At 45.7% G+C, this 14120-nt stretch overlaps 1 protein-coding gene across 6 annotated transcripts in view; it reads left to right on the top strand.

Moving 5' to 3' along the window:
• Nucleotides 1–14120, top strand: part of LOC147303159 (zinc fingers and homeoboxes protein 2-like) — a 130207-nt gene that overhangs the window by 60017 nt on the left and 56070 nt on the right. Inside the window, exon 3 of one of the 6 annotated variants that reach the window (XM_086279663.1) lies at nt 3718–3840. The exons of the other annotated variants lie outside the window; for them this stretch is intronic. The gene's annotated coding sequence lies outside the window, so the exon portion shown is untranslated. The remainder of the gene's footprint in view (nt 1–3717; nt 3841–14120) is intronic. 6 annotated transcript variants of the gene reach the window in all.

Raw genomic sequence — 14120 nt, 5'->3', positions numbered from 1 at the left:
AGTTTTTAACTCTCAGTGATGCTGCAGTGTTCGTTTGACTTTGGGACCTGAAGAAAAGAATATATCGTGATGTACATCGTTACCGCATATGCTTCAAATTATACCGTGATATGGGTCTTAGGCCATATCGCCCAGCCCTAATTGAGAGTCCCTGATGGTCACAGACGTATGCCAGGTAGACGATGCCGAAAATGGACCAAAGCCAAATAATGCTAAAGTGTCTGGGCTACCAGCGGCTCTGATATGAACTATTATTTTGTTTATAGACTAATTCAAAACATAAAGTATACAATTAATAATAATTAGTAAACATTTGTTTCTAGTGCTTTTACGATAAAGTTTAATTCCCTTTGTATTACCTGTTTAATATTTCATAAAGTTTTCCCAATACACTTAGCAAGCAAGCTAAGGTTAGCAAAGTAGCATAAACTCTCTGTTGGGCTGCATGGGAAAATTTCACAAACTTCCACTAAAGGTCTGAAAGAGATGAACGTTTAGAGGATGTTTTGAGCTTGAACTCAACTATATGAATGTAGAAGTGTGATATGACTGATATATATTTAATGACTGCACAGGATTTAGTCTGCGCAACCTCTTAAAGCATGTACATCGTTATGTTTTAGCAAATTAAATCCAATCCTCAGTCACACAGGCATGGAGATGGGTTGCTAGGGAAAAATGTCCCCAACCAATATGGAAATGGTTGCTGGCTGTCTCTGGTAAAAACAAACAAAAGACACTCCTCGGACTGCAGACTTGAGTCAACTAGCTAACACTGAGCTGTGCTGTTGAGCAACGCAAACAGACTCCACTGCGTGTTGCACTCTTCACGATTTCACTATCGGTTAACGAGCTGTTTCAGAGCATTTGCAAACACTTCGGGGGCGACCTTGGTCGAGCTTTGTGTACGTGCTTGCAACCATTTTTACCTGACGACAACAATCAATCACCAACCGATTGGGTTATGCATGCGACCAGTCAGTTAATAATCATTTATTCCTAACGACTGATGGTTACCAGACTGTCGCTAACCGGTCGCTACACCAGTGAGAGTGAGATCTGAAAGTAAATGAAATGAAGGCCGTTTAGACACGCCCCCTTTGACAGGACGCAGGCTCTGATGAAACGTGCTCTCCCAAAGTCGGGGGATGACCTTCAGCCGTGACCTTTGGAAGGGGGTGAGGGGTCAGAATCTGCACCAAACTGGGTAAACGTGAACTTTGTGGACCTACAACGATGGTGGTCCCAGAGATGATGTGGTTAAAACACCGTTCGCCGTCAGGTAGGGGTAGCGTTAGGGTCAGATATAACCCGAAGTCCGGGGACTCGACCACTAACAGTCAGAATGAATTCAGAGATGAAAGCCTGTAGTGAGCGAGGAGGTCGGGGCTGATGGACGGGCCAGTCGTGACTCGAGGCTCCTTTAGTTAGCGTTTGTGCTGGCGCCGCGTTCAGCCATAGTGACACCAAAGCAGCCACAGACGCACTGCACACACTTTGCTTTTGTCCTTGGACAGTGTGTTCCCGCTGACGTCCAAAGAAAGCTACAGCCTCGGTCACATGACCTGGCTCAGACACCTTCAGCTTTTGGCAAACCAACATTTTTTTTTCTAATAAAAAAAGTTACTGCTTTAATTTTCCACGAAGCAGTCCAGGTATTTTTTTATTTATTTCATTTTTTATTATTCTTTGTCTGATATTTTTTTGTGAGGAGGAGGAAGAGGAGGAGGAATATTTATCTCGACAGACAACAGAAAAAGAAAGCCTGACATCTACCTGTCGACGCGACCGCTCGTTCCACAAAGGGAAAGGAAGGGAGATGCGAAAATGAAGAGAAATAAGAAAGTGAGTGTGTCAGGCTTCAGGTTGGCATGTGAGCGATGAAAAGGCCGCCGTTTGTCACCAGAAATTATTGATGTACAAACAAACAGACGCTGCGGGAGGACGCGGGAGTTTGGTAGGCTTTTGAAAAACGAATCAAAGAGGGAGGAGGGGGGGAGGGAGGTAAATGGCTGAAGATGATGAGACAAAGGCGGGAGGAAAGTGATGAGATGAGATGAGGAGGAAAGTGGAGAAAGTTGGAGGGGGGGATTTCTCTCCTTTTCCTAACCTCCCTTTCTTCCTCTCTCTCATATTATTGGTCATCCTCACCTTCCTCCTTTTCCACATTCCTCTTCTTTCTTCCTCATCTTCATCTTCACGTCCACCTTCTCTTTTTTCGTTCTTCTTCCTTTAACCAGCTCTTGTCATTTCTCTGCTTCCTCATCAACAGCATTTTCCTGCTCTTCTCACTTTTCCCTTCTTCCTCTCCTTGTCGTTTATCTGCAGTCCTCCTTCCCCCTCTCTCCCTTTTTTATTTTTATTCTTCCGTTTCCTGTCGTTTTTGCTTTCTTCACGTCTTCGCCTCCCTTCTTCTTTTTCTTCTGCTTCATTCGTTTTCCATGTTTTCCTTTCCCTGCTCTTCTTCCCTCCACAGTGTCATTATTTCATCCTCTGGTTCTTCAGCTTCTCGTCATGTCCTCCTCTTCCTCTCCAGTTCTCCTTCGCGTCCCTCGGATCCTTCATCTTCCGTGTTTTCCTCTTTTTCCTTTTCATTTCTGCTGCTTCTCATTTCCTAAAATCTTCTTCTCACCTTCTGCCTGCTTTTAGTCTGTTTCTGCTCCACCTTTACTCCATTTTTCCTCCTTTTCCATTTTCACACCTTCTTCCTGTTTATCATTTCAATCCTTTCCCTCCTCCTCTCCTCACTTTCTTTTTTCTTCCCCTTTCTCCTCCCTCTCTCCTAATCTTCAGCTTCATTCCCCCCTCGTCCTCATCCTCCTCTCTCTTCCCCCCTTTTTTCATCTCTCTCCTCCATCTCCTTCCTCCCTCCCTCTTCATTTTCTTCACCCTTCTACCCTCCTCCTCCTCCTCCCAGGCTGCCTGTTGAATGAACGAATGAATGAATGAATAAAAATGAAATCGCTCACAGTCCTTATTTCTTTCTTGTGCCTTCGTGGAGTGAGAACACAAAAATGCCGGCGTGTTTTAGAGACGTGTGTGACACAGTAACGGGTGCTCATTAACATTTTAATATTGATCATTATGTGTGAAATCATGTCTGTTATGGAGGCGCTTGATCCGCAGTTTTGATTTTCTTTAATTGCGTTGCCTTTGGTCGTCTTTTTCCCCCCTGATAAATGTATTTATCTGCACGCTTCAAGAAGAAATCCAGAATCTTCTCGTTGTCGGGGTGTGAAACCGTCACGGGGGCCCCGAAGAGAAACACAGAGCGGCGATGACAAAACAAATTCACACGTGAACGTGAAATCAGAGCCAGATCTCAGCTCAGAGCGGCTCCTCTAATAACGCCGATACGATCGCTTCATATTCTGACGATCGATCAAAGTGAATTAGATCTGCTCGGCTGTCGATAATGACGATAATGTGTGTGATGAAAGCACGCGAGGGTGTGCGGATCTATAATCTATAATCTATAATGGTGATGGCGGCTCAGAGGAATGTGTTTCTGTCTCACAAAGACAAAGGCTCAGACAGACGCACGCCGAAATTGGTGTTTTTTCTTTTTTTGTGGCCACTCCAGTCATTTGGGAAACACACACACACACACACACACACACACACACACACACACACACACACACACACACACACAGATTGAAGTCCACAGTTTGAAAGAGTGTTTAGCAGATTTTTTTCCTTTTTTTTTTTGGGCAGGACGAGCGGGGTAGCGCTCTCTCCCTCCAGCGACCATGGGACTCGGCGAGTTGCCATGGAAACAGCCCAAACTGCACCGGAGGAGTGATTGAGAGGGGGAGAAAGAGAGAGAGGGCGAGAGAGGTAGCCGGAGACTGAGAGAGCAAGGGAGAGAGAGAGAGAGAGAGAGAGAGGGAGATATTTCGCTCCTAGAAGAAGGCCTTCTGATGGCGACTGTTGTTCTTCTCCACTCAATGTGAACAGTTTAGTGTGTGTGTGTGTGTGTGTGTGTGTGTGTGTGTGTGTGTGTGTGTGTGTGCGTGTGTGCGTGCGTGTGTGTGTGCGTGTGTGTGTGTGTGTGTGCGTGTGTGTGTGTGTGTGTGCGTGTGTGCGTGTGTGTGTGTGTGTGTGTGTGTGTGTGTGTGCGTGTGTGCGTGTGTGTGTGCGTGTGTGTGTGCGTGTGTGTGTGCGTGTGTGCGTGTGTGTGTGCGTGTGTGTGCGTGTGTGTGTGCGCGTGTGTGTGTGTGTGTGTGAGAATGAGACTGCACAGAGTGGGGAGAGGAGAAAAAAAATGCAGGTGACTGTCTGCGTTTGTGTGCTTTTGTGTGTCCTGTCTGAGTTTCAGCGTGCACACCTCTGTGCGTGTTCGCATGCAGCAATTTTAGCTCAAGGTAATCGCAGCGAGGACGTTTCAGCCGCGCCTCCTAACTTCAGATCGCCCGTTTTAAGGGGCGACTGCGGCGTCCAATACTGCGCTTTGTCAAAGCAGCAAAGTGACCTTTGGCGTCTGTGTCGCAGCCGTAACTCGGCACATGTTAATGACTGTAGGAGAGCCTGCGATGTCACGTTTAAGCGCACTGGTTACTGCGCTGAAGAGGTGTAATTTGACCCAAATGACGAGCCTTTTCTAAACCCACACAAGAATCTAATAACTCATGTTCCTACGCTTGAACCGTGACCAAACGGGTCTGCAGCCTAAACACAGGCAGATATTTTCTCCGTCCAAAGCCAACAAGCTTGACAGGGCGTGCTCGACATCGCAGTGTGTCAAAAATGTGCTTCTCACTTTCTTTGTTGCTAAAGGCTGATCAGGCTCACTTTCACTCACACATAACCTGTCAGCTTACCCCGTGGGCATAAGGGTAATTTAACAAATCGCCATATGTGGGGACACGTGAGCCAGCGACAGAACGTCAGTATGTAAGCAAGCACAGGCTGGTGTATGTGTGCATCTATGAGCTCTCCCACCTCTGAGACGAAGTGTCCAGTGGTTCGGGTTAGATTCAGCGGAGGTTGGGTACAGGGGTGAAGGTCGGAGTCCTCGTGTGTTTATGTGAGATGCATGCTTCACAGTAGACGCTTTCTAAGAGGACGGCTTCCTTATATCTGAGGGTTGTTTCTGTATGTGCACATGTATCACTCCTGCAGTATCCAGTGTAGTGTAGTGTGTGTGTGTGCACGCTCCTCCCTGGGCCAGTATCCGTGGTAAGCTGTGATTCAGGCTGTGAAAACACTGATTTGGCAGCCAGAGCGTCTTCCTCAGTCTCCAACCGGCTCGGCCAACAAGAATCCATCTCTTATTAACTGATGCTTTATTACAAAAGAAAGGAGTGTGTGCGTGTGTGTGTGTTTGGGGCTGGGTTTTGGAGAGGAGGCGTGTCTCTGAAGTCCGGAGTCCTGCCGTAGAGTCGGGCCCCGGTTTCTGTGATTGATTTATCTTTCCGTCTGGGAAATGTCAGAAGTGTCAACTGGAAAAGATTCATTAAGCTGGATGTTTGGATTTTGTGGAATGAAACGGTTCCTAAAAATACCTTTTTGTCTTTAACCACAGAGTGTCTACACGTTTAAAGAGAGCAGTGCAAGAAAAGGTCAGTGTACCTGAGCGCCCGTGCCGTTGCTCGTGTCAGTGACACTTGATTGGCTCACAGGGTTTAGACCTGCCTGCGTGCTGCCGGTGTGCTGATGTGTGCTTCTGTGTTTTCAGCCAGAGTTTATGTTGAATTTCGCTCAGTCTGAGTTGCTCAATAATGGCAAAAAACATAATTATGATCGTGTTGGTAATAGCTCGCGCGCTCACAGTTTTTGTTTTCGTGGCCTCTGATGGCGGCTAACCCTCCGAGGTGTAAGTCATAGTTGGTGACGACCCTAACCCTATGCAAACAGAACACGGCGTTTTGGGGAGGCTTTTGTTTTTTGTTCTCCCAAGTTGTGAAATAATCATTCTCACTGACACATGAAAAATATTCGCATCCATCCATTCTCCTCCGTTCAGGGTGGCCGGGGGGCTGGAGCCTAGCCCAGCTACCATAGGGTAGAGGGCGGGGCACACCCAGGACAGGTCAGCCTGTCACCGGGCTCACACAGACAGACAGACACCTATGGACAGTTTAGATGCACCAATTGATCTAACCTCAAAACTGCATGTGTTTGGACTTTGGAGAGAACCCACACAGACACGGGGAGAACATTTAAACAGATCGTGAATTCAAACCCACTTTCATAGTTTCTCCAAACTTTAAGGTTAGTGTTATGAGACGATTAAGTTAAGAATCTGAAGGTGTAAAGTAGCAATAAAGTAAGAAACTACAAACCGAAGCCAGATGTTTGCAACTAGTCAACCAATCGTTTCTAATCATCGGTGCTGGACGCGTCGTTTATCCCTGTTAGCATTTTAATTGATGCTATGCTATGCGGCTCGCTGCCACCAGGTGGCGCTGCAGTCCTGACATCGTCATAGAAAATCAGCATAAGTCTGTTAATCTAGGCCTGATCATTCCGTTAAACCTGTTACCGTTAGTTAGTTTTGAAGGCGAAAGAATGATGAGATGAGGTAATGAGCTCTGTCTGAACAGTGGCTACCTTTCGCTTCGAGGTGCGATGTCTGCTCGCAGTATAAGCTGCAGTGTTCTGAATGCACAGCGTGAGCTGCCTCACAGTATTTAACGTACCGTCCATTACTGAAGATCAATGTCATTAATGGTTTTTGGCAGTCTATTAAAAAGTCCTCAAATGTAACTTTTTAAAATATCTCAGTGTTTGTTAGGTTTACTCGTAGAAGTCGTCCAACTTTTTTCCTCATTTAGAAATTAGTCGCTGGGAACGTCCCGAGTCCAGACGTGCAGTAAAATAACAGGAAAATAAAGTAGTGATAAAAATGTGGGTCGTTTAGTGTGATTATTGTCTTTGATCCCTCGATTGCAGGTCCTCATCCGTGGGATCATCACTGGCGATAGCTTGGATCTCAGTCTAACATCGTTAGTTTTAAGTCTGATTCACTGAACATGAAGTTCATCCAGTCACGGTCCAGTTCAGAGCAGGGTGTGACCCGGGGTTCTTCGGTTTTTCATTCAGATCTCCGCTGTGACGTCTGATCGCTCACACACAGAGCTGCTGCATCCTTGGAGTTATTTTCCTACCAAAGCACATTGTCCCCTTCACAAAATGTGAATCACAATAACTAAATGGCATCAAATATGTGCGATTGTTTTCTTCGTTTGCCAATCAATCAGTCCAGCTCCGTTGGAGGCGAACCATACCGCGGCGAACGGAGGCTTTATTTTCAAACCGCACAGATAGTAAAATGTCAAAAATGCATTCAAACTAAAAAAAGAACCTCCCACTCAAACCCCATCTGCTGTGGAAAACCATTTAATACGATTACATGTAGAATGAAGTGTGTACCAACAGATGATGAGAATTAGGAAAAGTCAGACAATATTCTCAGCATTCAGAACATACAATTGTAAACATCAGCAGCAGAAAGAAGGCAGTTAAACCTCTAATCTCCAAACAAACAAAGCAGCCGATCGGGCCCTAACGGCTGCATCCATGTTCATAGAGACTGCACAGCCACACGCTGCAGTCTGACGCAGACGTTTGGGGCTGTGGATGCCTCGGCGTGTTCGGCGTCTTTGATGTCAGTCAGGTTTTACAAGTAATTTAACCACATTAGCAGAAGATAATGGTTAATTAAGGAAACTGGATCGTTTCAGCTATGCGTTTTAGATTTCATTACAATATACTTCCTCCATGTTGGATTATTATCAGCTGGTACAGGGATGGAAAGAAATCAAAAATGAATTAAATTTTCTGGCAACTAAAAGGAACCAAACGGTCATACAACGATACATCAGAGCCAAATTTTTTTCATCAACTTTAACCGCTTGTTTGTGGCTGATCTGCAGATTACATCGAGTGGACGCTGGTAATAAAATACAGTAAAGTAACTGTCAGTGACTTGTAGTTATTCCTGAAAAATGTGAGTTTCGAACTGCTGCTTTCCTAGAAACCGTTTTGTAATCCGAGCGCATCGGGCGCGCTGACGTGCGTCCGCTGTTTAAACGCGCAGAGCGCTGCCAGCAGCTTTTCTGGATGGAGAGTAAACCGCAGTGCAAACCCACAGTTTGACGAGCTTGTACGCGCTCGTTATTGGCTGGTTCATTAGGTCATGCACATGTGTTTTCGCTGCGTGTGAGCCGTTCGACAGGATTCGGCGGACTCGAGGAAGAATCGGTGGTTTTTACGCCCCTCCGCCCAGTAAACAAGCAGCCGGCCTCGCTCTACGACACCTTCGAAGGTTCATCTGGTTTTGATGAAAATTTTCCAACCTCAGAATATCCTCACCTGCCAGCTTGGAGATGTGAGCTTTCCCTCCTCCTCCTTCTTCTCCGCTCTTTCTTGGAAGCTTGTATTTACACTTGAGCCAGTGCGGTAATCCTTAAAATATGTGCCGTCTAATGCGTTTTAAATGATGCCGCCACAGGAATTTACTACTCAAATTCCAAGTGAAACAGTATTTTGAGAGCATCTTTTTTTCCTCTGTGATGTTGGGTCAGAGCAGAGGGCCGAGGAGAACTCTGTGGCACTGATGTCAGGTCCAGTATAACTGCGTGCTCTAGTGTATATAAAGTCTTCCCCTAAAGCAAGACAACACCAGGTATGCCAGGAAAGTTGGCAGCACCTGTACTTTATTGTTGCAGCTGCCGGTGGGGATTATGAGAGCATGACACATCAAAGGCTCTGACTGACGGCCGTCTAATCCAAACACTTTCTTTCTCTCTTGTGCAACACGTCGTTTAAGTTTCCTTCAAGGTCTCCAAGTAGATTGTTTGGGTGCTGTAGTTTCTGTTAGCCCCGCCCCCTTCTCAGCTTTGACCTGTGCGCCATGATTAGACCGTCTTCCTCGACGGGCGGCTTGGCCGACCCTGCAGATATGTAATTGTGCAGTAGAACATCTGTGCTTAAGATGGCTGGAAACGTACTGAGAATATCATGAGAGAATCCACCCGGAAAGAGGACTGTGCTGGTACAGATGGGTGGAGGTCTCGAGCTGCAGGCTTTATGTGGTTGGTGTCTAAGTCAGGTCTGCAGGGGGCGATCTGACTGACAGGAAGGGATTTAAAAAGTGTGAAAATTGATCTCTGTGTTTTGCGAACTAAAACCAACAAGTGCTACAGGTGACCCACCACCGACAGAAAGAAGAGCTCCTCGTCTCCCTTCAGCTGGACCAAAACTCTCCAACCCTCCTGAGTGGAGAAGCTGGCTCATGCTAATGATGGTAATCGGGCATGCACTCGGCCTGCCGCAAAGGGGGTTGTATTTTTGGATCGTGTATCTGATAAGGTGCTTGTGGACTTTGGTCTCCTTATTTCTGTTTATCTGTCGTTGCTACACCTTTTGTTTTAGAGGCAGCACAGTTTCTCCTCTTTAACCTCCTGAGACTCGAACTCTTCCACAGCAGCATTTTAGATTTCCCTTTGATGTTTGGGCTGATTGCTGCCCGATCAATGTAAAAACAAACAATTACCAGATTTTTTTGTTTTAGCTGACTTTTGTTTCTAAGAAAAGTGAGAGCCAAAAATGAGGATATTAGTTTAAAATTTCGACAGAACAGTAGCAGGTTAATGTCCTCGTAAGTGGATATCAGGCCCTTGTACAGCAAAATTGAGTATTTGGGCCTAAATAACCAAAAATGTGATGTCCACATATGTGGACGCAGGTCTTGTGTTACCTGATCCGCTGCGTTACACAAAATCAGGAAGAAAAGAAGCAGAAACTGTGCTGCCAAGTCAAAACTAGGCTCTAAAACAGGCTTAAAGGCTTTTTGGAGCTGCATAGTTCACAAAGGGACCGCCTTTCCATATTTCATTTTCAAACATAACAAAAAGTAAATTTGCACATTAATCGTATTATTACCACATGTTTCATGTGAGGGTGTGTTGTTCAGAAAGTTTCTCTCTTATTTGGAGAAAACGATGGAAATAAATACATGAATGAAAAGAAAGCTGGAACATCTGCTCTTGATGAAGACGGACTTTTTTTCCCTCCAACACTTTGCCTTCTTCGAGGAATCTGAAGGAATTCTCCGGCTCAGCTGCTCTTTGGCATTGTAGCCCATCTTTCATCGGTTATTAAAGGTCCAGCGTCGCGTTCCCGGCATGGAACGATGTGCTGTGAGAGGGGGAATAAATACAGGAGCTTAAACTCATCACTTCCTGTTTGCTGTTTCCTCTTTACCGGAGAGTCTGAGCAGAGCTTGTTCCCTGAACTTTGACTTCTTCCTCGTTAGTTGTTTTTCGAGTTGGTAGTTTGAGAGGTTTACTCTGCCTGTTGCACTCGTGTCACATTTAGTTGCTCAGAAAAAGAACTTCAGAGGTAAATTGGTGATTTCTGGATTGACCTCGACTCGCTTTTGGATTTTGCTCCAATATAAAGAAATGAAATCACTGTTTTCTCCCCTCAGCATTAGAATAATTTGCTTCAAGGCTAACAGTCATTAATTTTTTTGCTAACCCTGCCTCGTGGCTTGATGTGACATTTCTTCACAAATTATAATTAGCTGTGCCGTACAATTTAGTTTGTGAAAAAGGTTAAAAAACTGTGGTGACCTTGCCTTTTCTCCCTGTCCACTCTTAGACGTACACCCCCCTGTTAGGCATCTTTTGGTGCTGCAAACATGTTGTTAGAGTTGTTTTGGAGCTAATCTAGTTAAAGTGCTTAGAGTCACCATCTCTGCTCTCAGTCGTATTGATATTTGCAAAAAGTATTTGGAATATTCCTTATCGGTCCGATAAAAGTTTTACTTTTTTACTTTGCCATTCTGACACCATCTGTGATTGAGCTTCAGCATTATAGTTTATTTACAGTATGTACAGTGCTGTAGTCCCCCCGTCCATTGATTTTATTATTTAGCAATCACAACGTTCTGTGTATTCATCCATCAAAGTAATAATAATGATAAAAATAATCATGTTTCAGCTATGAAGTACTTCATGATGAATGAAAGACGGAGTATTATAATCAGCTGGTTTTCATAATCACACTCATTCACCAACCCCAACTCCACCTCCTTTGGAAAAGGGTGGAGCTGGAGCTCATCCAACCTTTGGACGATGGACTCTGTGGAGAGGCAGCGGAAATATAATGTGAACTGCCACAACGTCACCTAGTCCGGCTGGTGGGGTTTTTAGCAACCACTGAACTGAGGAAGAAACCTCCGGCAGAACCAGGCTCAGGGAGGGGCGGGGCCATCTGCTGTGATTGGTTGGGGAGACAGAAGGAAGACAGGATAAAGACATGCTGTGGAAGAGAGACAGAGGTTAATAACAGATATGATTCAGTGCAGAGAGGTCTGTTAACACATAGTGAGTGAGAAAGGTGACTGGAAAGGAAAAACTCAGTGCATCATGGGAATCCCCGGCAGCCTACGTCTATTGCAGCATAACTAAGGGAGGATTCAGGGTCACCTGGTCCAGCCCTAACTATATGCTTTAGCAAAAAGGAAAGTTTGAAGCCTAATCTTGAAAGTAGAGATAGTGTCTGTCTCCTGAATCCAAACTGGAAGCTGGTTCCACAGAAGAGGGGCCTGAAAACTGAAGGCTCTGCCTCCCATTCTACTTTTAAATACTCTAGGAACAACAAGTAGGCCTGCAGAGCGAGAGCGAAGTGCTCTAACTTTGGCTTATCTCTGCTTATAGGTCGTCTCCTCGTGCACCTCTGCACTTCTATATTATGTTTACTGGGTGAAAGTCCCGTTTTGACCACTTGCACCACCAAACCTGAACAGAAAGCAAACATCGATTCCTGACTGACCCGGCATTCGTGTTGAGGATCGTCCCCGTGGTGAGGTCTGGGTCTCTGTTTACAACTCAGAGACCAAATGGCTGTTTTCAATGGAAGAAGTCAGTTTTTGTTTTTTCCAAATAGCACAGCTACAGTTGTCTCAAGGCACTGTGATATTGAAGGAAAATCTCTCCTGTGAACACCACTTGGTGATAGTGGGAAGAAGAACTCCCTTTAACAGGAAGAGACCTCCAGTAGAACCATGAAGCTGTTTTAAGTTGCTGCCAACTCAAAAGCCTCATACTGTTGCTTCTCAGTATAAGAATCAATGAACCCAGGAGAAGGCTTCATGTGAAGAGTGCATTTGTCACCACGTGTTGTGTCTTTGAAAGACGGTTTAGGAAGTGTGGTAACCCGGCCGGTCTTTACCGGAGCACGAGTGTTTCTACCTTTGGCAAAACGCCGTCCCTCGGTTTGATTCAAAGAACAAAGAAACGTCACACCTCTGCTCTGACTGATGGATATTACGTAAACTCTGTTTGTTCATTCTGCGGGTCCAACACCAAAACCTGATCTCACCATCTATTACACTGAAAGAATTTCAGCCTTCAAACTTCAAGAGGAAGTCACGACCCTTCATGTTTGTCCAATCGCCCACAGGAATGAAAAACAAACACGCCAAAACCGACCACCGTGGTCCAAAAATGCAACTCAAGATCTGTGAGAAGACCACAAAAATTCCCCTCAGGCACACGAGTAGAATAGGATTACACAGGTATGACATACCGAGGGCCATCGAGTTTGAACATACAAGGCCCGGTATTGATACAAGTCCAGCCTTTGTTTGTTGATCCTGAGAGTCCGACACCAAAAACCCGAAAATGTTTGGAGCTGGAATCGCACAAACAATGTCGGCTTTCAGCATCGCTGTATGTTTGTCTGGTTACCTACAGGAATGAAAAACAAACCGACCAACAGATCTCTGAGAAGACGAGAAAAACTCTCAAAGTCCTGAACACATGAGAAAACAGAAACGAGCTTTTCATGAGAGGCTTTCTTTAATAACGAAGGTCTCCACAGCTGTTTCAGCTACGAAGTACTTCATGATGAATGAAAGACGGAGTATTATAATCAGCTGGTTTTCATAATCGCACTCATTCACCAACCCCAACTCCACCGACTTGGACTGCGGATGGAGGTCTTTGCTCTGCAGCCTCGGTCAGTTCGGAACAATGACCCTCCAGCTCCAGAGCAGGAGGAAGGATTACTGTGGAAAAGGGTGGAGCTGGAGCTCATCCAACCATGGAGAGGCCTAGACCTAGTCCTGCTTGAGAGGTTGTTAGCAGCCATCGGACTTTCAAAATAAGACGGGGGCTGTCCTGTAATGAGTCAGCCGTTAATGGCAGGAAGAAAAGCATGAATCGCATATCTTTGGCAGTTTTTGGGCAACCTGGTCGAATTGGAGGCCTAGAAGACGGCTTTAAGGGATTCATCCGGCTGTATGCAGTAATAAACCAATACCTGTGTGGATACAGTCAGGCTGCAAATCGATTAAGAATATCTACAAATGAAACCGAGAGGCCAGCAGGACCTCCAGACCAAAAACGAATTCGGGTAACCTCCTTCAGAGGTCGTTTTGTGGGTGTTTCCTACTTCCTGTTTATGTTAATGAGCAGTCTGGTGTCTGAATATTTGATCAGTTTTGTGCCTCTTTTGTCAAATACATGAAGCTACCGTTGTTAAAAGGGACGTCCTGACTCTGAAATGTGACCGCGTGCTTCTATGCGTCACGTCCTCTACGCTCGCTGCAGGAGTTTCACATCTGCCAAACGATGCGGCCAAGAAACGCCTCTTAAATCAGCGCTATCTGCGTCTCTGGGTGGAGTTGTCCTCTTCTTATCAGTCGCCCCTGAAATCCACGATGATGGAAAACCTTTGCACACTTTCCCAGCCATCTTGTTTGGAGTGTGAGTTCGTGTGAGGACCCTATAACTCACCCGCCATCTTGTTTGGAGTGTGTGTGTGCGCGCGCGCACGTGGTGTGTGCATGTGACTGTGAGGTTTTGGCCACGGCCGAGGTGTGTGTGTACATTTCAGCGTGAGTATGAGGAGTCAGCACTGTAAAGCTGCTCGTCTCACCGCAGCCAATGTCAACAGCCGAGTGCATAACTTCCCATGAGCCTTTTCCCCTAGAAGGTAACTGGAAGGCTGCTCTGTTAGTCCGGCCCCATAGGGCTGTGTGTGTGTGTGTGTGTGTGTGTGTGTGTGTGTGTGTGTGTGTGTGTGTGTGTGTGTGTGTGTGTGTGTGTGTGTTTGTTTTTACACCCATTTGTCAGTGGGTCTCCATGGTGAATGTGTGTTGT

This window comes from Aulonocara sp. 'chitande type north' Nkhata Bay, linkage group LG22, assembly GCF_057382095.1.
Source record: "Aulonocara sp. 'chitande type north' Nkhata Bay isolate Kocher_YH1m ecotype deep benthic linkage group LG22, A_spYH_male_GT1.1, whole genome shotgun sequence".
NCBI lineage: Eukaryota > Metazoa > Chordata > Actinopteri > Cichliformes > Cichlidae > Aulonocara > Aulonocara sp. 'chitande type north' Nkhata Bay.
This window is presented reverse-complemented; position numbering and strand designations above follow the sequence as displayed.